Here is a 23,871-nt window from a genome sequence, read left to right on the forward strand (position 1 = left end):
AAACCAAGGTGTCGGCAGGGCCGTGCTCCCTCTGAAACCTGTAGGGGAGCCTCTCCTTGCCTCTTCTAGCTTCCAGGGGTTACTGATCATCCTTGGGACTCCTCAGCTTGAAGTTCCATTACCCCAGTCTCTGCCCTCACGGTCTCATGACCTTCTTCTCTCTGTGTCTGTGTCTCTGTCTCCCTCTCATTATAAGATGGCCTATCCCAATCCAACGTGTCCTCATCTTAACTTGATTACACCTGCAAAGATCCTATTTCCAAACAAGGTCACATTCATAGGTCACGGATAGACATGAATTGGAGGGGAGGAGGAGGGGGACACACTTCAACCCAGTCCTTGTGCCCGCTGCGGCAGCACCTATACTAAAATTGGAATGGTACAGAGAAGGTTGGCAATGGCCCCTGCACAAGGAGGACATGCAAATTCGTGAAGGGTTCCATGTTTTTCAAATATCATATATCACATATATGGAATCTAAAATATGACACAGATGAACTTTCCTACGAAACAGAAACAGACTCACAGACATAGAGAACAGACTTGTGGTTGCCAACGGGGAGGGGGGGTAGGGGAGGGAAGGATTGGGAGTTTGGAATTAGCAGATGCAAACTATTATATATAGAATGGATAAACAACAAGGTCCTACTGTATAGCACAGGGAACTATATTCAATCTCCTGTGATATACCATAATGGAAAAGAATATGAAAAAGAATATATATATACTTATTTATAAGTATATAACTGAATCACTTTGCTGTACAGCAGAAATTAACACAACATTATAAATCAACTATACTTCAATAAAAAAGAAATTTGCGGTGGGGGGGGCTATGCCACGCAGCTTGCGGGATCTTAGTTCCATGACCAGGGATTGAACCCAGGCCACGGCAGTGATAGCGCCAAGCCCTAACCACTGGACCGTCAGGGAACTCTCGAATAAATTTTTTTAAAAATTGTTCACCTCTTGGCTTTTAATTTGATTTGGATTCATTCTCTTCACCTGCCTCCAAATAAGCGGGGGTCTTTTATAAGGATTTTAATGGATGTTGCCAATCATCTAGCACCAATTTAAAAGATGAGAAGATACTATTCTCCACAGGTGAACTAACACATCAGATTATCAATGTGCTCTGCTCCCTTACAGAAATGCACATTTATAGGGGAGCAGCCTTTAGGGTTTGACCACCTGTATCCACTTGTATGTTTCCAAATGTAGGAGACAGTATACCTACAAAGGATTTTCTATCTCTAGGAAGGTTGGGAAAAAATAAATAAAACTCCTACTGTTTACTTGAATCTAGAAAGGAATGAAAGCTCTCTTTTTAAGTTAGCGAAGGAATGAGATAGTGACAGGCAGACCTAATAGGCGAATTTTTATTTTAAGCGAAACAACGAGGAATCGTCACTGTTTTGCAGCCTTAAGGATCACCAGGTTCACCTCAGTTTATAGTCAATTGAACCCCAGGGAAGCTAAGTGATTTCCCAAGGTCACACAGTTCATCAATCACCTAAAAAATACTTACTGATCTTCTGCTACATGTAAATTTCTATGCTGGGTAGCATAGGGGCCAGAACAGAACACTTGACTCCAGATTCCTAGTCTCTTAAAATTGCTGGTGCCTCAACACCAGTCAAGGGAATGGCACCAAACCACCAGCAGCTACTGCACTCTTCATCTCCATGTACTTTTTTAAAAAGCCAGTATCACTTAAGAATGTTCTTGATCAAGCAGTAAAAAGTCATTAATTTTATTAAATCTGGATCCTTGCATACACATCTTAATATCTTGTGTACGAAATAAACAGGCATAAAGCACTTTTGTTGTATCCTGAATTTGTCCACGAAAAGCCCTTGAGTTGCAAACTGAATGAGTTGCATTTTTCATGGAATACCATTTATACTTCAAAGAACACCTGCCCAAACTAGAGTTATTCACATTTGAGTATTTGGCAGGCATTTCCTCAAAAATGAATAAAGTGAAGACAATTGACAGCATTTGTTGCCCATGATAAAATTTGAGCCTTCAAGTAACAAGTGAAATTTTGGAAAACTTGTGCCTACCACCATGAACTTGACAGGTTCCCAATATTTAAAGACTTTTCTAATAAGATTTATAGTCATATTCCAAAGGTATTTTTTTCTATATTACATAATGAAGTGTGTCAACTTTTATAAGACTTGTATAACTCAGTTAATCAATATTTCCCAAATGATCAATCCATGATGTTAAAAAACCAAGCATGGGTAAAATATCTATTTAAAGTGCAAGATGGATTTTAATGTAGCAGAGTAGGAAAAGTTCATTGATATGGTTTTAGATTACACATTGCAACTTAGGAAACCACCACTTGTCAACCGTTGGGGTAGTATCACACAATAGCCACAATTATCTAATAATCATCTAAAAACAAAATTTTCTTCCCCTTTCTAACTATATAACAGCGAGGATGAATTTTCTTCAAACACTTTAACCAGAACAACACACTGCAACAAATGAAAAAGTAGGTGAGAATCAAACTCTCTTCTATTAGGCTAGACCTTAATAAAACCTTTTCAATGTAAAAAAACAACATTCTTCTCACTAAATGCTTCCCTATTTTGAAGAAGATCATTATTTTTTATTTTTAAAAATATGTTGGGACTTCTCTGGTGGCGCAGTGGTTAAGAATCCACCTGCCAATGCAGGGGACACAGGTTCAAGCCCTGGTCCGGGAAGATCCCACATGCCACGGAGCAACTAAGCCCGTGCGCCACAACTACTGAGCCTGTGCTCTAGAGCCCACGAGCCACAACTTCTGAGCCTACGTGCCACAACTACTGAAGCCCACGCGCCTAGAGCCCGTGCTCCGCAACAAGAGAAGTCACCGCAATGAGAAGCCTGAGCACTGCAACAAAGAGTAGCCCCCGCTCGCCGCAACTAGAGAAAGCCTGCACGCGGCAACGGAGACCCAACGCAGCCAAAAATAAATAAATAAATTTATTTTTTTTAAAAAGTGTTATTGTTTTACCTAACATGAAATGGGTTTATTATTGGTATTGTTCTGGTCACCCCATGGAGGTATATGGATCCCACAAGCAAAATTTGCCTCCGGTTTTGAGACTGACACACCACACACACCAAGAGGGTATGAAGAATTCTATTACTCACGTAATCAGGCTTTCTGGGAAGAGCAGGGCAGGCTCCAAAGAAGGTCCAAAACCAGCTTAAGAAAGCAGGGAGAGGCGACTGGAGTCTTCTGGTGGTTAGGGGTGGGGCTGGAGTGAGGGCTCCCTCACATGGACCAGATCGTGCATGGGCTGAACTTCTCCTTGGCACAAAGGGAGGCAGCTCCTTGAGCTTTGTCACTGGCTTCAGCTGTGGGGCGAGAGGGCCAGGTTAGGCACAGAGGCTGGAAGGTGTCAACACTCAAATAGCAACAATGGGGTCGGACTCCTTATTAAAATTCACCCTTGATATTGGACTGATGACTGAAATGTGGCCATGTTTCATTTAATTGAATTTGAACTTGTAAGAAACAAACCATTATGGTGTTCTATGAAGCCTGTAGACTGGTTAGGGAGGTGAAAGTTCTGTTGAATGCCTTAAGAGCCCAGTGTTCTGTAGTTTGCAAAGTGAAATGTGTGCATTGGTTGCTATCAATAATATTTAGAACTGCGAAGGAGATAAGAAGGGTCTTGGTGAGCCCTCACATTGTGGCTTTCATAGGTGCAGAGATATGTGTGACCTTGGTTTATATTTTGGGTATCTGTGAAGCAAGAGATTCCTAGAGTTTTTGACCCATAAGGATGCAACCTTGGATAAGGAATTGTTGCTGCCACTTGGCTGGACCAGATGGCTGACTGTTGGCAATGAACAACCCACGCATCTGTAAACGTGTGCAGCTGAAGCTGATTGTTGGCTAGGGCTCAGGGCTAAGATGACTGCCTGAAGTCCAGCTAATTGTGCTGACCCTGTGTCCTGTCCTTAGTTAGGGATGGCCCCATAAAGGGATAAAAAGCAGCAGCTCTCCAGAGAGCTCCATCATGCATAGTGATGGTAAATGATGTCTGTAAACCATTCAAACTCCCATTGCTATTCACTGTATCGACCCCAAGGCTCCCCAAGTAGCCACGAGGTCTGGAGAGGGGTGACCTCTTCCAGCATGGTAGCATCTGGCAAAGGTTGTGAGACAAATGACCCAGGGCTACTTGAAAGAGGGCCTCAATGACATTCTCCAGGCCTTAAACATCAGTTATCAAAACTTTCAACTTAGGTTGATTACACGTGTAACAGAGGCTTGGGCGGACTCGGCAAATGCAGCATAAAGCAGCCAACTCAGGGTGTAAGCTCCCTAGCAGGCAGCAACACAGCTCAAAGAGCACACTGGCCGGCCAGCAGGCAGCAGCTCAGAATGCATGCCTGCCAGCAGGCAACAGAACCAGTTAGCAAGTCAAAGCAGGAGAAGAGAGACCCTTGGCAGTGGTCACCACCTAGATACTCAGTGGTTGGGTTCACCCTGCCTCCTTGGGGTGATCACAACATTTATTTACACAAAAATAAATAAATAAATAAACAACTCAATCATAATTTTAAAATAAAATTTTGAATTCTCAGTTTTAATTTCTAACACAGTAAACATCAATAGAAGTATCCCACATAAGCAACAACTTTTTGACGCCCTCTCTATATTTTAAGGGTGTGACGAGATCCTGAGACCAAACAGTATGAGACCCATTGGTGTATCTATTTGTAAAACTGAAGCAAAAGTCTCACAAGACAACAGTTACTCATCTATCATGTGATACACCCGGTTTTCTCCTCTATTCTTCTCTATTTCATCCTATAACAAATGCTGGTCATGCCCACGAATGGTTCATTAGCTACAGCTTGAAAACACTCAAGTAAAGCATGAGGATAGTATAATGTCTTTGTGGGGCACTTTTTACTTAAATTAAACTTGGTTATTGTTGGAGAAAGAAGTATCTAAGGTCACATTGCCCCTGAGGATCAGGTTCTCACTTCTAAACAGAGTTGAATATACCGTGAAGTTAATGAAGCTTGGCTTTATGGTTCCTCATGTGCACAGACCCCTTCTAGGGACCTGTACCTATTTCTTATGGGTAATTTGGCATTCCTTTTTTTTTAAAGATGGCCACCCAATCTGTATAAGCTTCAGGCCTCACCAAACCTAGATCCATGCCTGCTTCTAAACCATTTTTCCCCCAGTATATAAGCTGGATTGTTTTGAAATAAATGCTTTGCTTTCCTAACTAAAAACAATGGTAGCAATTAGAAACACAACTGCTGTTTGCATCAGGTCCCTTTAAAGAAACTCACATGAGTTACTTATTTCAAGAAAAAGGGAGTTGATTCTAAGGATACATGTGCACTGGGACTTGAGAACCATCCAGAACAAGTCTGTCCCTTTTTCCCTTAGCAGCCCCATGGACTCTCTGCTTCTTTCTTGTGAGTCTGTCCTCCTCTCTTTACAACCAGGCTTCTTCAGACCCTCAACTCCACGGTCCACAGTGAGCTCTTACTTAGTTCTCATCCTCCATTGACCCAGCCTGCCTCGGTTTACTCCCTTGATTTACAAATTGCCAACCCCTGGATGAGCAATCTGATTGGCTCAGCTCGGGGTTCCAAGCCAGGCCATGTCATAGGTTGCTGGGGAGGCTGAGATGGGCCATCCTTGGACCAAGTGCCCAGTAAACCACAGCGGGGGGGGGGGGGGGGTGTGGGCACAGGGCCAGGTGATACAAACCTTAGCCAGTTAGGCCACAGAATCTGTAGACAGGGCCTTATCCCTTAGAAGGGCTGGTCAGCAGACAGAAGTTATTCTGATCATTCAAGCTTTGAGGTTTTGCTCTATATTCTTAATTAGATTTTAGTTCAATTTTAACTTGAATGTTTTTGCAGTGCTGCTTCCAAATGTATGTGTATGTGTGTGTGTGTGTTTACCTCACTTTTCACTGTTTAATTTTGGAGTACAAAGGAGAATTTTTATTTTTGGTATTTTCTATTTTTAAAAACATGTTTCTTTCAGAGCATACTGATGTTCCAATTGTATTCCTCCCGGTTTTTTTGCTAATCATTGGAAAGTTGATGCAAGTGAATTATTTCAGAGAAGTATGTGCTACTCAGTTTCACCTAGATGTCACTCTAAAAAGGTGGTTAAGACAAAAGAATCAATAGTATGTGTAAATAGGAGTTTCATTACGATATTCTTAGCTGCCGGAGAATTTAATTTGTGAGAAAGACACACAAACTCACTGTGAGAGTCAGTTCCAAAAGGTCTCCAATTTCCTTTGTCTCTCTTCGGTGACACCCTAGGATTCCCTGAGTGTGTTGTGGGCTGCGTGCCATTCCATGTTATTGCTTTGTTTGTTGTTGATGGCCAAACGTGTCTATGACTTTTCTTTTTTTTTTTTTTTTTTTTTTCACACACACACACTGTATTTTATTTTTACAAGAGATAAATCGACTGACACCAAGCATTGTACATGGATGACCACAACAAAAGCAACAATGATTGCAATTACCAAACATGAAACACACTCATACTATGTCATAGTATTGACATTCAGTCCAGTAATCCTCCACTGTAACAGCTCCTTTACTTTGCAGTGAAAATTGATTTGTATATTCTTTGCCTCTGAGTCCTTGTGGAATTTTTTTTTTTTTTTTTTTTTAATTCAGACAGAAAGTCACAAAAATTATACTCATCCTCATCAGTTCACTCAGTCCCATGTAATTAATTTTTTTTTTTCATCTTGATCTTTTGTTAGCACTTTTATGAGTTCATCAGTTTTTCATTAGAGTTCTGAAAATGCTTATTCATTCAGTTCAGCAGTACAGTCCGTTACCAGAAACCTGTACTTATCAGAGTCTTTTCCATGTATTTCTTGAAGATGAAACCCTTTTATAGGAACATATTTGCAAAATCATCAGAGTACACCCAGAACTGTCTGTAAATTACAAAAGACTTAAAAATGACCACGTTTAAAGATTTGATGACAGTTCATAATAATGCAGTTGACAAGAAAATTAGTTATTTCTGAGATATACATTTTAAAGTAATAACTAGGATTATTACTTATAACATTATACCAGAACATATAAGATTTTTAGAAATTTCATGTAATGTCTGAAACATTTATATTAACATATTTCCATACATATTTCCATACAAGTACAAATATAAGATTTTTAGAAATTTCATGTAATGTCTGAAACATTTATATTAACATATTTCCATACATATTTCCATACAAATACAAATACGATTTTTAGAAATTTCATGTAATGTCTGAAACATTTATATTAACATTTTTCCATACATATTTCCATACAAATACAAATATAAGATTTTTAGAAATTTCATGTAATGTCTGAAACATTTATATTAACATATTTCCATACAAATAACCCAATGAAAGTTTAGTATTAGTTGTTTTGTTTGTTTTTTTATACTGCAGGTTCTTATTAGGCATCAGTTTTATACACATCAGTGTATACATGTCAATCCCAATCGCCCAATTCAGCACACCACCATCCCCACCTCACCGCAGTTTTCCCCCCTTGGTGTCCATATGTCCATTCTCTACATCTGTGTCTCAACTTCTGCCCTGCAAACTGGCTCATCTGTACCATTTTTCTAGGTTCCGCATACATGCATTAATATACGATATTTGTTTTTCTCTTTCTGACTTACTTCACTCTGTATGACAGTCTCTAGATCCATCCACGTCTCAACAAATGACTCAATTTCGTTCCTTTTTATGGCTGAGTAATATTCCATTGTATATATGTACCACATCTTCTTTATCCATTCGTCTGTTGATGGGCATTTAGGTTGCTTCCATGACCTGGCTATTGTAAATAGTGCTGCAATGAACATTCGGGTGCATGTGTCTTTTTGAATTACGGTTTTCTCTGGGTATATGCCCAGTAGTGGGATTGCGGGGTCATATGGTAATTCTATTTTTACTTGTTTAAGGAACCTCCATACTGTTCTCCATAGTGGCTGTATCAATTTACATTCTCACCAACAGTGCAAGAGGGTTCCCTTTTCTCCACACCCTCTCCAGCATTTGTTGTTTGTAGATTTTCTGATGATGCCCATTCTAACAGGAGTGAGGTGATACCTCATTGTAGTTTTGATTTGCATTTCTCTAATAATTAGTGATGTTGAGCATCTTTTCATGTGCTTCGTGGCCGTCTGTATGTCTTCTTTGGAGAAATGTCTATTTAGGTCTTCTGCCCATTTTTGGATTGGGGTGTTTGTTTCTTTGATATTGAGCTGAGTGAGCTGTTTATATATTTTGGAGATTAATCCTTTGTCCGTTGATTCATTTGCAAATATTTTCTCCCATTCTGAGGGTTGTCTTTTCGTCTTGTTTATGGTTTCCTTTGCTGTGCAAAAGCTTTGAAGTTTCATTAGGTCCCACTTGTTTATTTTTGTTTTTATTTCCATTACTCTAGGAGGTGGATCAAAAAAGATCTTGCTGTGATTTATGTCAAAGAGTGTTCTTCCTATGTTTTCCTCTAAGAGTTTTATAGTGTCCAGTCTTATATTTAGGTCTCTAATCCATTTTGAGTTTATTTTTGTGTATGGTGTTAGGGAGTATTCTAATTTCATTCTTTTACATGTAGCTGTCCAGTTTTCCCAGCACCACTTATTGAAGAGACTGTCTTTTCTCCATTGTATATCTTTGCCTCCTTTGTCATAGATTAGTTGACGATAGGTGCGTGGGTTAATCTCTGGGCTTTCTATCTTGTTCCATTGATCTATGTTTCTGTTTTTGTGCCAGTACCATATTGTCTTGATTACTGTAGCTTTGTAGTATAGTCTGAAGTCAGGGAGTCTGATTCCTCCAACTCCATTTTTTTGCCTCAAGACTGCTTTGCCTATTCGGGGTCTTTTGTGTCTCCATACAAATTTTAAGATGATTTGTTCTAGCTTATGACTTTTCTTAAAATCTGGAAGCAGAAGTACCACATGAAGCATGTTTACAAATTGTAAGCCCTTCTGGATAGTTGCAGGAAAGAAGGCAGGAGAGGAAGGGAATTCATGCACAAGAAAGTCTACTATGGGCTTGGCACTACTTTTTTATTTTATAGCTGGTCTCAGGTAAAATTCTCAGGTACTACCCCATTCTGAAGGTCAGCTCAGTAGCAGATTGCTAGACCCCATCCTTCCTCTGTAGCAGACACCCCTGTAGGGTCGTGGTTTTCCAAGTGGGGTCTTAGGACCAGCAGCATCAGAATCACCTGGGAACTTACTAGGAAAGCACATCTTCAGGCTCTGCCCTAGACCTACCTCATCAGAAACCCTGGGGGTGGGACCTGACACGTGGTTTTAACAAGCTCCCCCAGGTTTCTGATGCAGGCTAGAATTTGAGAACCAGCATTTACAGCAGCGGTCCCCAACCTTTTTGGCACCAGGGACCGGTTTCTTAGAAGACAATTTTTCCACGGCCGGCTGGAGGGGGGTGGGGGATGGTTCAGGAGGTAATGTGAGCGATGGGGAGTGATGGGGAGCGGCAGATGAAGCTTCACTTACTCGTCCACCACTCGCCTCCTGCTGTTCAGCCCGGCTCCTAACATGGAAGTACTACTATGGAGCAGTACCAGTCCACGGCCCGGGGGTGGGGACCCCTGATCTACAGGCTTACATGTCAAGATATCAGGGTATGCAACACAGACAAACAGCACTTGGAGTAGGACCACAGGGGCCTATAACTCACATGTTACTTTGCTACTTTCCTCGCTGAGTCCAAGCTCACACTTCTCTCGGCACAATAGGCCAATAAATTGAGAGACGAGGTGTTGGGGCAGGAATAGCGACTTCATTAGGAAAGCCAGCAGACAGAGAAGACGGTGGACTTGTGTCCCAAAGAACCATCTTGTCCGAGTTAGCATTCAGGCTTCTTTTATACTAAGAGGGGAGGGAGTAAAGTCAAACATTTCCTGGTTCCCGTCAGCCTCCAGAAGGAATATGTTAATTTCTTCCTTCCTGCAATCATTCATAGGTTTGCATGGTCAGGATGTTTCCTATAGCTAAACAAAGGTGTTTTAGCTTAATGCTCATTACCTGGGAGGCAGGGGTCCCAGAGATGGGTCATTATGTGTAATTTAAGCTTATAGGCAACATCCCTTTGGTGATTAACTTGTAATAGAATACAAAGGTTCTTCCCTATTACACTTTCAGGCCTTTATTTAGGTTATTCCTTTAACTAGAATACTTTCTCTCTCCATGTCCAGGCCCATCTGTTGGAACCTTGTTTGTTTTTCAAAGCCAAACCAGTTCAAAACCTACTTCCTCTAAGAAATTTTGCCAGATTCATTCACTCCTCTGAAATGTGGTGTCTGTCTTCTACAGGGAGCTCAAAATAGAACAGATTTTGGTCAGGAAGAAAAGTTAGAAGCTGACACACTTCCTTTGCTTTCTATCAGCAAGTCCTGCCTGCTGCTCCTGACTCAGGGTCTAACTGTTCCCTCTCCTGGAATGTGTTTACTGGAGATCAGAGATCAGAGGTCAACAAACATAGCCCACAGCCTATATTTGTACAGCCTCTGAGCTAAGAATGTTTTTTACATTTTAAAATGGTTAGAAAAAAATCAAAAGAAAAATAATATTTTGTGACACATGAAAAGTACATGAAATGCAAATTTCACTGTCCATAGATAAGGGATTGGTGGAACACAGCCTCACCCTTCATTTATGTTGTCTATGGCTGCTTTCTTGCCCCAAGGGCAAAGCTGAAAGAGTTGCAACAGAAACTGTATGGCCTGCAAAGCCAAAAATCATTACTGTCTGGCCCCTTACAGAAAAAGTTTGCAAACTCCTGCATTAGGTAACCTCACGTTTCATGCTTTCACTTTACTTAAGTCTCTGCTCAGATCTCACCCTATCAGAGAGGTCTTCCTGGACCACCCTACCTAAATGACACAGATGCCTCCTGACCTGTTCTGCATTTTTCAGATGCTTTGTTTTTCTTTGTAGCCCTTATCTTTAGTAGATGTTATGTATTTTTAAACTATAGGTCTCTCCTCATCAGAATCCAGCTTCATGAGATCAGAGCCTTTATTTTGGTTCATTACTACATGCCCAGAATGCTCTTAATGAACATTCAAACGAATGAATAAATATTCTCTAATAAGAATTGCTCCTAAGACATTTCCTGGTAGTTAAATTATTTTACTTTTATATTTGGAGGGATATGGGGTCATGTGTAACTAAGTGTAGTTTCTAGACTAAGTGATAGTAACAGAGGAAACTGGAGATATTGTTTGCCTTAAAAATAATGAACATACATTGTAGTTTTTTTTTTTAATTAGAAGAACTGGAGGCAAAGCTTTCAGACATGGAGGTCATTTATCAAAACAAATCCTCTAGTTTGTAATAAGAACATCCAGAGTTGCTGACTGGAATTCTAGAAACTAATTTTGACCACTTGGTTTTTTAAAGAGGTTTTAGAGACTACTTTGTCCCATTCTGTTTCTATTTCAAAATTCTTCCACATTTTAATCCAATTTTACAGATGTAGAATGTAGGCCAAAAAATGGGTTTCAAGACATAATTGCTGTTTGCTTTAGGGTAAGGAATTTTCTGGAGAAGTAGCCAGCATCACTCAAGAGCCTCAAGTGATCTTCCCATGCCCTCCCAATTAGAAGTCAGAACAGTGTTTGTAAAGGAATAACTCATCTGCCTTTTCCTCCTTTTGTAAAGACGTGGTGTCTTCTGCAGTTTTTTTTTTTTAATTTATCTATTTTATTTATTTATTTTTGGCTGCATTGGGTCTTCGCTGCTGCGCAGGCTTTTCTCTAGTTGCAGCGAGCGGGGGCTACTCTTCGTTGTGGTGCACAGACTTCTCAGTGCAGTGGTTTCTCTTGTTGTGGAGCACAGGCTCTAGGCATGCGGGCTCAGTAGTTGTGGCTCGCGGGCTCTAGAGCACAGGCCCAGTAGTTGTGGCTCACGGGCTTAGTCGCTCCGCGGCATGTGGGATCTTCCCAGACCAGGGCTCGAACCTGTGTCCCCTGCATTGGCAGATGGATTCTTAACCACTGTGCCACCAGGGAAGCCCCTGTAGTTTGTCTTTTAAACAGATTGCCTCATGTTTACCATGTGCTGGGTGAAGACAGCATGTTCACTAGCAATATGCCCTCTTCCCTTCCCCACTCAAATAAATAGAAGTATAGGAAAACAAACAAACAAAAAATAAATAAATAGAAGTATCCACATGAAAGGACAGGTTTTATCATTACATTAGGGAAATTTATACAAATGACTTCTATCTGGAAAATCTGAATTGTGAGATTACAAACTTAGGGTGGTTCTCTCAGGAAGACTGTCACTGTCACTTTGGGGAGAATTATGACTTTTGTATTAAATTCTGAAAATTTTTTCTTGGATATCATAGTCTAAACTCCCAGAAAGTATAAGCAACTTGGCTGTGGTCACACAGCCAGATTAGGACCCGCATGTCCTGCCTCCATCTCTGAGGGCTCTTTCCTCTTCCCTGCATCCTTCAATGCTTTCCAAAAACACTTTCCTGCATTTTCCTCCTTTAAACCTACATGAAGATGCAGGCAGGGTTTCCTTTGTTTATTATTAGTCTAGTTGTTGATTAGTTGTTGATTAAAAATGGAGAGAGACATTTCAATGCAATTCTTTTTTTTTTTTTTTTTTAAGGCATTTCTGGTATCTGCTCAGTGGAATGTAAAAAGTTTACTACAGAAAATAAAAAGGAGTACATTCCTATATCAAGGAATAGTAGAACTTTTTGAGGTTCAGTGACTAGGGGAATAAAATGTGTGTGCTTGAAAGTACACTAAACAATTAGGTTCAGAAAATACTTTTCCAAATACTCTTTGGATCTAAAACAAGAAATCAGTTTATCCTGGTACAGACACATCTGACAGAGCTAATGTTACTGGGCTTCAAGAAACTGCCCAGGAGGACTTCCCTGGTGGCGCAGTGGTTAAGAATCCACCCGCTAATGCAGGGGACACGGGATCGAGCCCTGGTCCGGGAAGATCCCACATGCCAAGGAGCAACTAAGCCCGTGCACCACAACTACTGAGCCTGAGCTCTAGAGCCCATGAGCCACAACTACTGAAGCCTGTGCACCTAGAGCCCGTGCTCCATAACAAGAGAAGCCACCGCAATGAGAAGCCCGCGCACCGCAATGAAGAGTAGCCCCCGCTCACAACTAGAGAAAGCCCGCGCACAGCAACGAAGACCCAATGCAGCCAAAAATAAATAAATAAATGGATAAATAAATTTTAAAAAAGCAACTGCCCGGAGACAGGACTGAGAGCACGGAAACAAGACTGAAGATCTGTTGTGACAGCAACTGACCATTCAGAAGCTTTACAATCCGAAGAAAAATGAGCTGGAGAAGAAACATGGGACAGCAACAAATCATCACCCTACACGGCAAGCCCTCCGATTTCTATGAAAGATGAAAACTCTGTCATTTGAAAAGGCAGGAAAAAACAAACATTCTAGAAAAAGAAAATAAAGAAGAAAAAAAAACAAAAAAAATAAACATTCTAACAATGAAACTTCTTAAGATTTTCTTTTTGTGACAAACTGAGAGGAGAGTAGCACCTAAGTTATTTTAAAAAGATCACGATTTCAGAAGTCCTGTGGCTTGGAACAAAAACACCCTGGCTTTAAGTTTTTGCTTAACACTTTGTGAAATGATTTCAAGGACATACTTTTATTTTTTTGGGACATACTTTTCAAAAGTAGGATGAATATGTATTGGGCTGCACCCCGCAGGCTTGCAAGGCCTCCACTTGCCCAGCGTTAAGACTGAAGGAAGAGGGACTTCCCTGGTGGTCCAGTGGTTATAACTCCACGCTTCCACTGCTGGGGGCCCGGGTTTAATCCCTGGTCGGGGAACTAAGATCCAGCAAGCCATGCCACAGCGGCCAAAAAAAAAAAGACCAAAGAAAGAGTCCCAAGTCAGCAATAGAGACATCAATGGTTTAATGGATGGGGAGCTTACATGTCTGAAGCAAGGTCCTGGAGTGACACCCCACCGTGTACCCGGTGGGCAGGACTCAGCGGCAGGCTTTACTCCCTGGGGAAGGGGAGAGTCCCAGTTATAGGGGAATTGACATCAGATGGGCTCACTGGTTACCAGGGAAACCAGCAGAGAGGCACGCCCCTCACCGCCCCTTTGATAAGAACAATCACCAGCTGGAGCCGGGGGCAAGTAGGAAGGTCAGTCATATGAGTAGGTGTAGGTGAAGCAGGCCCTGGTCAGGCAGGGGGTGTACAGAGAGCAAGAGGACAGCCCTCTTGAGCGGCCTGACCATACGATATACCGTTTCCTGCTGCTACCTAGAGCTGTTGTGATTAATTAAATTGAAAAACAAAATAAAATTAAACAGAGGCAGTACCTAGATCAAAATATCTCTGCGCTATGAACAAAAGAAGAGAGATTAAAATATTTAGTGCATGAAAATGAAAAATGAGATTGGAGTCTACCTATGCTCTAGTTTTGATATATCTGTTTTTCTTTTGCCAAGCTCAGTAGACATTTGTTGTTTTGGTGCATATGTGTAGGTTGGATATCCGTTAAGGGGAGAGTCTATTGGATATTTGTTGTTGCTGTTGTTTTTACCCAGCTCTACTCTGTAGTAATAGTTCCCTGATTTTGCCTTGGGGAACCACCCCCTACCCCATACTCTGAGCCCACATGCTTCAGGTGAACCTGAATCCACTCTGGCTCCTGGGAAGAAGTACGTGACCCAGGGTAAGCTGATGAGCAAGCCTATGTCTCCTGGCAACAGTAATCGGTTCAGAGAAGAACACATGAATCAAATCAGACCAATCAGGGCATAAAAGATTCAATTCCAAGAAATTGAGTTTATTGGTGGGTGACCTGGACCTATTTTTTCTCATTGGATGTGAATAAGAATAGAGCTACTCCTATAATACATTCCGGGCGGGGAATGTAAAATGTTACAACCTTATGGAGGAGAATTCAGCAATATCTAAAGAGACTGACAATAGAACGCAACTCATAACCTGTGATTTTTTCCCCCTATAAAAGGTGTTATTGGGACAATTAGTGACATCTGAGTTATTATATCAAGTTTAATGTCTTGTTTTTTATCACTGTGTTTTGATAACTATACTGTGGTTGATAGCCTTGTTTCTAGATAATACACACTGACGTATTGAGAGATAAAGAGTCATCACATCTGCAGCTCATTACCCATGGTTCCAAAAAATTACATTATACACATACACACGCAGATAGTATATGTATAAAGTAAGGGACAAGAAAAAGAACGATAAAACAAATGGGGTAAAAAGTTAACTAGGGAACCTGGTTAAGGGGTGTGGTATAATAAGAAATATATTTGGTCTTTGTCATAGTTCCTGGCTCTGAGCTCCTAAAACCCTTGCCATTCCCTGAGTGATAGGAGGGTCTGATCATTCATAAGGAGCCCCTCTCACGTACACCCGAGTTTATGTTAATGAGGTGACTTAGGGTGGGCCCCAAGATAACCTCTGGATGGAGCTGGTCACCAGAAAGGCAAAGTGATTAGAAGGCTGGAAATTTCAGCCATACTCACCAACCTCTGGGAAGGTGGGGAGGGTGGAGATTAAGCTCTATAAAAACTCCTGAACAACAAGATTTGCTCAGCTTCCTAGTTGGTGAAAGCTTCCTCACACTGGGAGGTGGTGCACCCCAGTTCCATGGGGACAGAAACTCCTCTCCTCAGGACCCTTCCAGACCTTGCCCTGTATACCTCTTCATCTGGCTGTAAATTTGTATTCTTTATAATAAACTGGTCAATGGAAATAAATACTTCTCTGAGTTCTGTGAGTCACTCTAGCAAGGTAACTGAACTTGAGGAAGGGGTTGTGAGAACCTCCCATTTATAGCCAGTTGGTCAGAAGCACAGGTGACAACCTGGAATTTCTATTGGCATCTGAAAAGGCGAGGGTGGGGAGGAAGGGGGCGCAGTCTTATAGGACTGAGCCCTTAACCTGTGGGATCCGGCAGTATCTCCAGGCAGTGTCAGAATTGAGTTAAATTATAGGACACCCAGCTGGCGTTGCAGAATTGCGGTGCGCGGGCCTCTCACTTAACGTGTGGAAAAAACTACCACACACTTGGTGTCAGAGGTGGAGTGTGTGAGTAGAAGAGTGTAGGACACACAAAGGAAGTGAGTTTTCCTTTACAGACGGGCACACAGAAATCCTCTATGCTATTCTCGTAACGCTTCTATAAATCTGTAATTATGTCAAAATAAAGTTTACTTGAGGAAGAGCAGGAGAGGGAGGAGGAAAAAGAAGAAGGTGGCTGTTGGCAGCCATTTAAAACCACACTGGAGGGCTTCCCTGGTGGCGCAGTGGTTGAGAATCTGCCTGCCAATGCAGGGGACACGGGTTCGAGCCCTGGTCTGGGAAGATCCTACATGCCACGGAGCAACTGGGCCCGTGAGCCACAATTACTGAGCCTACGCGTCTGGAGCCTGTGATCCGCAGCAAGAGAGGCCGCGATAGTAAGAGGCCCGCGCACCGCAATGAAGAGTGGCCCCCGCTTGCCACAACTAGAGAAAGCCCTCGCACAGAAACGAAGACACAACACAGCCATAAATAAATTTAAAAAAACAAAAAACTTGACCTTTAAAAAAAAAAAAAAAAAAAAACCACACTGGGAAAGGCGGTCTCAGAATGGAACAGACCCAGAAGCAGCAGAGCAAGAAGTGGATCGGGGTGACTTTATCGGAACCCTGTGTTAAGATTTAAATTAGTGAATCTGCTCTACCTCTGTCCTTTTCAGCTTGCATGAGTCAAATGATTCCTTTTCACAAGACTTGCTTGTGAAATATATAATTCACCAGATTCCAGAAGCTACTACATTTCTTTTGCTTTAATTCTTTTTTTTTCAGTTGTTTGTTTTCATTCCTAAATGAACACTGAAACTACACACCAGAGTTCTAAGAAGCTACACACTTTGCTGAAAAAAAAAAAGAAGAAAAGGAGGATAAGGACAAAAATTACTTACTGAAACACAACCATCAAGAATTACACGGACAGGACTTCCCTGGTTGTCCAGTGGTTAAAACTCGGTGCTTCCACTGCAGGGGGCACAGGTTCGATCCCTGGTGCCCCTGGTTGGGGAAGTTCCACATGCCATGCAGTGCAGCTGAAAAAAAAAAAAAAAAAGAAGAATTATATGGACAACTCAACAACAAAAAACAACCTGATTTAAAAATGAATAAAGGACTTGAATAGGCATTTATCCAAAAAAGACATACAAGTGGCCAACAGGTAAATGAAAAGATGCTCAACATCGCTAATGATTAGTGAAATGCACATAAAACCACAATGAGGTATCACCTCACACCTATTAGGATGGCTACTATTAAAACGACAACAACAACAACAGAAAATAACAAGTGCTGGTGAGCATGTGGAGAAATTGGAATTCTTGTGTACTGGTGGTGAGAATGTAAAATGGTGCAGCCACTGTGGAAAATAGTATGGCAGTTCCTCAAAAACTTAAACATAGAATTACCGTATGATCCAGTATATACCCAAAATAAATGAACCAGCATCTCAAAGAGATATTTATACATTCATGTTCACAGAAGCATTATTTGCAATAGCCAAAAGATGAAAGTAACCCAAGTGGCCATTGATGGGTGAATGGTTAAAGAAAATGTGGTATATACATACAATGAAATATTATTCAGCCTTAAAAAGGAAGGAAATTCTGGGGCTTCCCTGGTGGCACGGTGGTTAAGAATCTGCCTGCCAATGCAGGGGACATGGGTTCAAGCCCTGGTCTGGGAAGATCCCACATGCTGCAGAGCAACTAAGCCTGTTCGCCACAAGTACTGAGCCTGCGCTCTAGAGCCCGCGTGCTACAACTACTGAAGCCTGTGTGCCTAGAGCCTGTGCTCCGCAACAAGAGAAGCCACCACAATGAGAAGCCCACGCACCGCAACGAAGAGTAGCCCCCGCTCGCTGCAACTAGAGAAAGCCCACGCGCAGCAACGAAGACCCAACACAGCCCAAAATAAGTAACTAAATACATAAAAATTTAAAAAAAAAAAAAGAGGAAATTCTGACACCTGCTACAACATGGATGAACCTTGAGGACATTACGCTGAGTGAAATAAACCCATCACAAAAGGACAAACACTGTGTGATTCCACTTACATTAGGTTCCTAGAGGAGTCATTCACAGAAAGTGAAATACAGAAAGTTAAATGGTGGGTGCCAGGGGCTGGAGGGGAGGGGAGAATGGGGAGTTAGTGTTTAATAGGTACAGGTTTCAGTTTTGCATGATGAAAAGTGTTCTAAGGATGGATGGTAGTAATGGTAGCACAACAAAGTCAGTAAACTTTTTTTAAAAATAAATTTATTTATCTATTTTTGGCTGAGTTGGGTCTTCGTTGCTGTGTGTGGGCTTTCTCTAGTTGCAGTGAGCGGGGGCTACTCTTTGTTGTGGTGCGTGGGCTTCTCATTGTAGTGGCTTCTCTTATTGCAGAGCACAGGCTCTAGGCGCACAGGCTTCAGTAGTTGTGGCACACGGGCTCAGTAGTTGTGGCTCGTGGGCTCTAGAGCACAGGCTCAGTAGTTGTGGTGCACGGGCTTAGTTGCTCCACGGCAGGTGGGATCTTCCCAGACCAGGGATCGAACCCATCTCCCCTGCATTGGCAGGCAGATTCTTAACCACTGCACCACCAGGGAAGTCAGTAAACTTAATGACACTGAACTGTACATCTAAAAATGGTTAAGGTGGTAAACGTCATATCATGTGTATTTTACCATTTAAAAAAAAACATAGTTACAAGGACAAAGAACTTGCTGCCAGACAGACTGAACAACCTTTATAGTTTGGCCAGAGAACAGCTAGAGTGAAAAAATAGAACACCCAAAGGAAGTAAAGATTTATAAATCCTGAGGAAAAATAAAATTTATTGTAAAACTCTAAGGTAAATTTATGTAGAAAATGTAGCAGAAAATCAGGAAAATGAAGTATTGCGGTGGGGAGGGGAGGGAAAGGATAAATTAGGAGTTTGGGATTAACATATACACACTATTATTTATAAAATAAACAACAAGGACCTACTGTACAGCACAGGGAGCTATACTCAGTATTTTGTAGTAACCTGTAAGGGAAAAGAATCTGAAATGGAATATATATATATATATCTGAATCAGCTGTACACCTGAAACTAACACAGCATTGTAAATCAACTATACTTCAATAAAAACAAAAACAAAAAAAAGTATTACTAAATCTGCATCACTAGACATGGGCCCCCTCTGCTATTCTAGAAATTCTGAGAAAGATTACCTTCCCCTGACATACTCTTCCAACCTTCTCATTGATGCCTTAAATTTCAGTCTTGGAGGTTTATAACTTTGGCTTAAAGCCTTTCCCTCTGTCCTAACCATGATGCTAAGTTCAGAACTACAGTACAAAAGCCTAGTCAACATTTTCCACCAGTTCTTCAAACCAACGTATCCAAAAGTATTATCTTATCCTCCTCAGAATTCGCTCCTTCAGACCTTACCAGTTCTGCCAGTAGCTCCTCTATTCCCTCCAAACCCTGCAGTAATTTTCCCTCCTCCACCTCCCTTGCCCTAACAGGCACTTGGCCGTCTGGTCCTGGCATTTCCCTTCCCTGCCATTTCCATCTCTTCTGCTCATCCCCATTGTCACGACCCTTTGTCTCATCATCCCTAGATTGCTGTAACAGAATCCAAATGGGCTCAGCCCCTCCCTGTCCCATAGTGGGAAGGCTAAACACAGCCTACAGCAGCAGGAAAGCAGGACAGAAGGAAGAAAGGAAGAGAGGGAGGGAAACAATATTGGAAAATTTTCAATAACTTGAAAATAAAATCAAAGGATGCATCATGAGAAAAATATAAAAGCTACCTTGCTTAACAAATGCCATTCCTCAAACACAATCCTTGTACACATATATTTCACACTTTTCCCCCCATTTTTCAGAAGATAGTCATGGATACTTCCTAGTAGTCTAGTCAGATGCTAGTCTATGAATCACTGTAATTAAAGAAATCCTGTAAGAATCAATCTGAATATAATAACATAATGTATTGAGTCTGAGATACTTTTTATCAAAAAATGTTCTCCAAGAATTACCAGCCTTTTAGAGGCCAGGGTGTCTTAAGAGGTTATAATACAAAGGTTATTGTTTAATAATAATTTTACAGGTTCTGATTTAAATGTGCTCTCTGTATCACTGGATCCTTAGGTAAAACTTGAGGGAAAGGGAGTCTCAGCTCAGTATAAGAAAGACATCAACAACAATAGTGTCAGGAGTTCCCTGGTGGCCTAGCGGTTAGGACTCTGGGCTTTCACTGCCGTGACCAAGGTTCAATCCCTGGTCAGGGAACTGAGATCCTGCAAGCCGCGCAGTGTGGCCAAAAAATAAAATAAAATAATAAAATACAAAAAAAAAACCCCCACAAAAACCCCAAAACAACAACAACAACAATAGTGTCTACAACCGAATGGGCAGAATCAGAGGAAAGTAAGCTGGGGGTGGGGGGGGGGGGGTTGAGTATTTATTAGCAAATTGTAGGACCGACTTAAACATGCATTAGTGGGGAAAAGTAAAGGAACTCCTTGATCAATGGTTTCTCAAACTAGCCAGTCATCAGAATCACTTGAAGAGAATGTTACAGTTCAGATTCCTTGGCCTCACTCATAGAAATTCTAATTTAGCAGGTTTGAGATGGAGCCCTGGCACATATATTTTTACAGAAATCCTCAGAAGACTCTAACACAAAGCCAGCTTTGGGATCCACTACCCTATGTTGGTTTCTCAAACTGGAGAAACCATGATCTCCCCCAAATACGTCCATAGATTGCATCCCTCATCCTGGGATCTGCAGACCTCATTTTAACAAATATTGCACCTAATCACCCTGCATTTGTGATTTTATTTTGGCAGAATTATTTTATTCAGCTATAGAGCTAAACCTGTATGTTTTTCCAACCTAACACTCTTAGCTTTATTCTGTACAGCTGTATATATAGCTGGCCAAGCTGTGCGGCACGTGGGATCTCAGGTCCGCGACCAGATATTGAACCTGTGCCCCCTGCAGTGGAAGCGCAGAGCCTTAACCACTGCCCTGCCAGGGAAGTCCCAACACAGCTGTATTCTTCATAGTGAACATAGTCACTATATTTGTAACCCAAGCTCATAGTTGGAGAAACCAGTTTGAGAAACGTTGTATTAGAAATTGTCTAAAGACCCTGAGATTTAACAATGTGGTAACTGGAGTTTCTGATTTGGGCTCAATTAATTCCTAAAGAAAGTTCTTAGGGGGGAAAAAAAAAATGAGGACTGTGCGTGGGAGTACAGGTGGGGGGCAGGGAAGGGAGCAGGTAACATATTAGTCCTTGAGGACAGAATCTGTGGCTTTTAAAAGCCCTTTCGCCAGGGCCTGGAGCAGGATCTGGCATAGTAGGCAGTCAACAGATACTTAGGAAGGAAGGAAGGAAGGGAGGGAGGGAGGGAGGGAGGGAGATTATGTTTGTCATAACCAGATCCTTTGCCTGTATTTGTGGCTTAGCAAGCCATATAAAAAAACCTATAAAAAGCCATTTTTGAGATAATCAAGGAAATTTGAATAGGGTTTGAGTATTGCATGTTATTAATTTATTGAAAATCTTATTAATATTAGTTTATTTTTTTTAGATGCTACAACTTACTATGACTTTTGCTAGATGCAATCATGGCATAGTGATTTATTAGCGACGTAAAAGGTCCTTTCCAGTGAGAGATGTATACTGAAGAATTTATGAGTGAAATTTCAGGATGTCTCAAGCAATAGATGAAACAAAATTCACAAATCGTTGCTAATTGTTGAAGATGAGTGGTTTGTATTCAGGAGTTTGTTACAGCATACATTGTGTTAGTAGTCATTCTCTGTCCCTGTATGTAACCAAAGGTAAACAGCCTCTTTCCTGAGAGAAACCGGTCTTCTTGTCCTAAGGCATGTGTATGTAATGAATTAACTTTGCTCCTATGTAATCAGATCAAAGCATTTCTGTGTGGTCCCTGTGGTTCCTCCTCAACGACTGAGAACATTTTAGAGAGAAGTAAAACCCGTAATCCAGAGGGGATGCCCCGTTAGGAAACAGGAAGGCACAGTCAGGGCTTACTTAATCTTTCTTTGCCTCAGCTCATGCATGTGTGAAATGGGGACAATAATACCCACCTTATAAGTGGCTGAGATGAACTGCCTGCCCTTCTTGTTGTCCTGGACAATTGACTGTGCACTGTCTGAACGTGGTGGCTTCTGCCCAAGGCCAAAGCAGGGGATGAGGGAAGAGGAAGCATTGGAAGCAATGGTTGTGGCACACGCCTCTGGACACAGCCCACAAGGACCTGCTTTCCTATCCTGACCCCGTGACCCTTTAGCTGTGTGATTCTGGGCAATGACTTAACCTCTCTTAGCATCAACTGCTTCTCCCGTGAAACAGAGATGGTATCACCCAACGTGCTGTTGGGAAGACTGAAGCACTGTAGGTAACGGGTCTGGTGGTCTGCATGGTATACAGCAGATGCTCAATAAGTTAGTGATACAGGCAGGAAAAGCCTCTCATGGCTGCTCTCCCACCATGGCCACTCAGACCTCACAAGATTCTTTGCACCTTGGATTTTAGAGGCTGATAACTGGTTTCTGTAAGGTGAGGTCAGGGCAGAGAAGACCCAGGGAAGGGTTGGTAGGCTGCTCGAAAGACACCTTCCGTAAGGGCTGACGGTGGGGTTTTAGGTGAGGGAGATGAGAAGGAGAATGCTTGCAAGAGAGGCAAGGGGAATTTCTGGAGCAAATAGTGAGGGAAAGCAGGGCAGAGGTATGCTCCAAGGAACACACGGAGAACTGGCATTACCTGTGAATATGAACATCTCCTATAAATAGAGAAGAAAGTTAGATAGTGCTTAATATATGCCGATGATTATTCAAGGTGCTTTATGTATGTTAATTCACGCAAGCCTCTCAGCAACCTCTGAGGTGTGTACTATTACCATCTCCATTTTACATGTGCGTGAAATGAGACAAAGAGCAGTTAAGTAACTTGCTTAAGGTCCCCCAGCTGGTAAGTGGTGGGGCTGGGTCACACCAGGCAGGCTTATTTTAACGTCCTTCCACCAAACCATGAAACTGATTGTGATTGTGCACCCCTGTGTTGAGGATGTCACAAAAAGTCAGGGTTACCACATCTTGCTTGATCTTTCTTCCCCTGAAAATTGGGTCACCCTAACAGTGCCTGGTTTACTCAACCAGGGCACTTTCAGTCTCCAGCATCTTTTTTTTTTTTTTCCTCTTCGCTTGTCCATTGTCTGTTCTCAGATGGGATGTCCTCTCCATTCCCGTAGAGCAGTCAGGGTTCAATTAGAGAAAAAAACCACCACCACTAGGAGTGACATATAACATTATAAGCACTAAATAATTTTGTGAGCTAAACAGCCTATGTTTAGGCCCCCCAGCTGGGGGCCTGAAGTCTCCAGGGCAGGTATTCCAGAAGTGAAGATGAAGATGGATATGAAGAGGGGGAGATCAAGGACAAACTGGAACGCACAAGCATGAAGCTGGAACCAAAGGACAGACTGGAACTCACATGTGTCTTTCAAAAAGCCTCCAAGTTCAAGGGAGTGGGTGTCCTATAGGAAAATCCAGAGCCCTCCACTGTGGAATTAACCACACACCTGGCTCGGGAGTCAGAAGCTGAAGGAGGCTCCCACGGGGATTGGAGGGGCAGTGAGCTCAGTGGTTGCGACAAAAACGAGTTGAGCCAGGAGCTTGGGCTGCGACAGTGCCTCACACCCCAAACCAGTCTCTGGAGAAGGAAT

General features: G+C 41.9%; 1 long non-coding RNA gene and 1 other non-coding gene across 2 annotated transcripts in view; one reads left to right on the top strand and one right to left on the bottom strand.

Annotated features, from left to right (window-relative positions):
- Positions 1 to 341: 341 nt before the first annotated feature.
- Positions 342 to 449, top strand: LOC132372309 (U6 spliceosomal RNA). Its single transcript, XR_009505175.1, has one exon. It is a non-coding gene; the product is annotated as a U6 spliceosomal RNA (small nuclear RNA).
- Positions 450 to 3,172: 2,723 nt separating this feature from the next.
- LOC132372121 (uncharacterized) overlaps positions 3,173 to 23,871 on the bottom strand; it is a 64,969-nt gene continuing 44,270 nt past the window's right edge. The window contains exons 6-7 of the long non-coding RNA XR_009505104.1: positions 17,031 to 17,171; positions 3,173 to 3,360 (exon numbers count right to left, since the gene is read on the bottom strand). This is a non-coding gene — a long non-coding RNA (uncharacterized LOC132372121). The remainder of the gene's footprint in view (positions 3,361 to 17,030; positions 17,172 to 23,871) is intronic.

This window comes from Balaenoptera ricei, chromosome 9 (genome assembly GCF_028023285.1).
Source record: "Balaenoptera ricei isolate mBalRic1 chromosome 9, mBalRic1.hap2, whole genome shotgun sequence".
Lineage (NCBI taxonomy): Eukaryota > Metazoa > Chordata > Mammalia > Artiodactyla > Balaenopteridae > Balaenoptera > Balaenoptera ricei.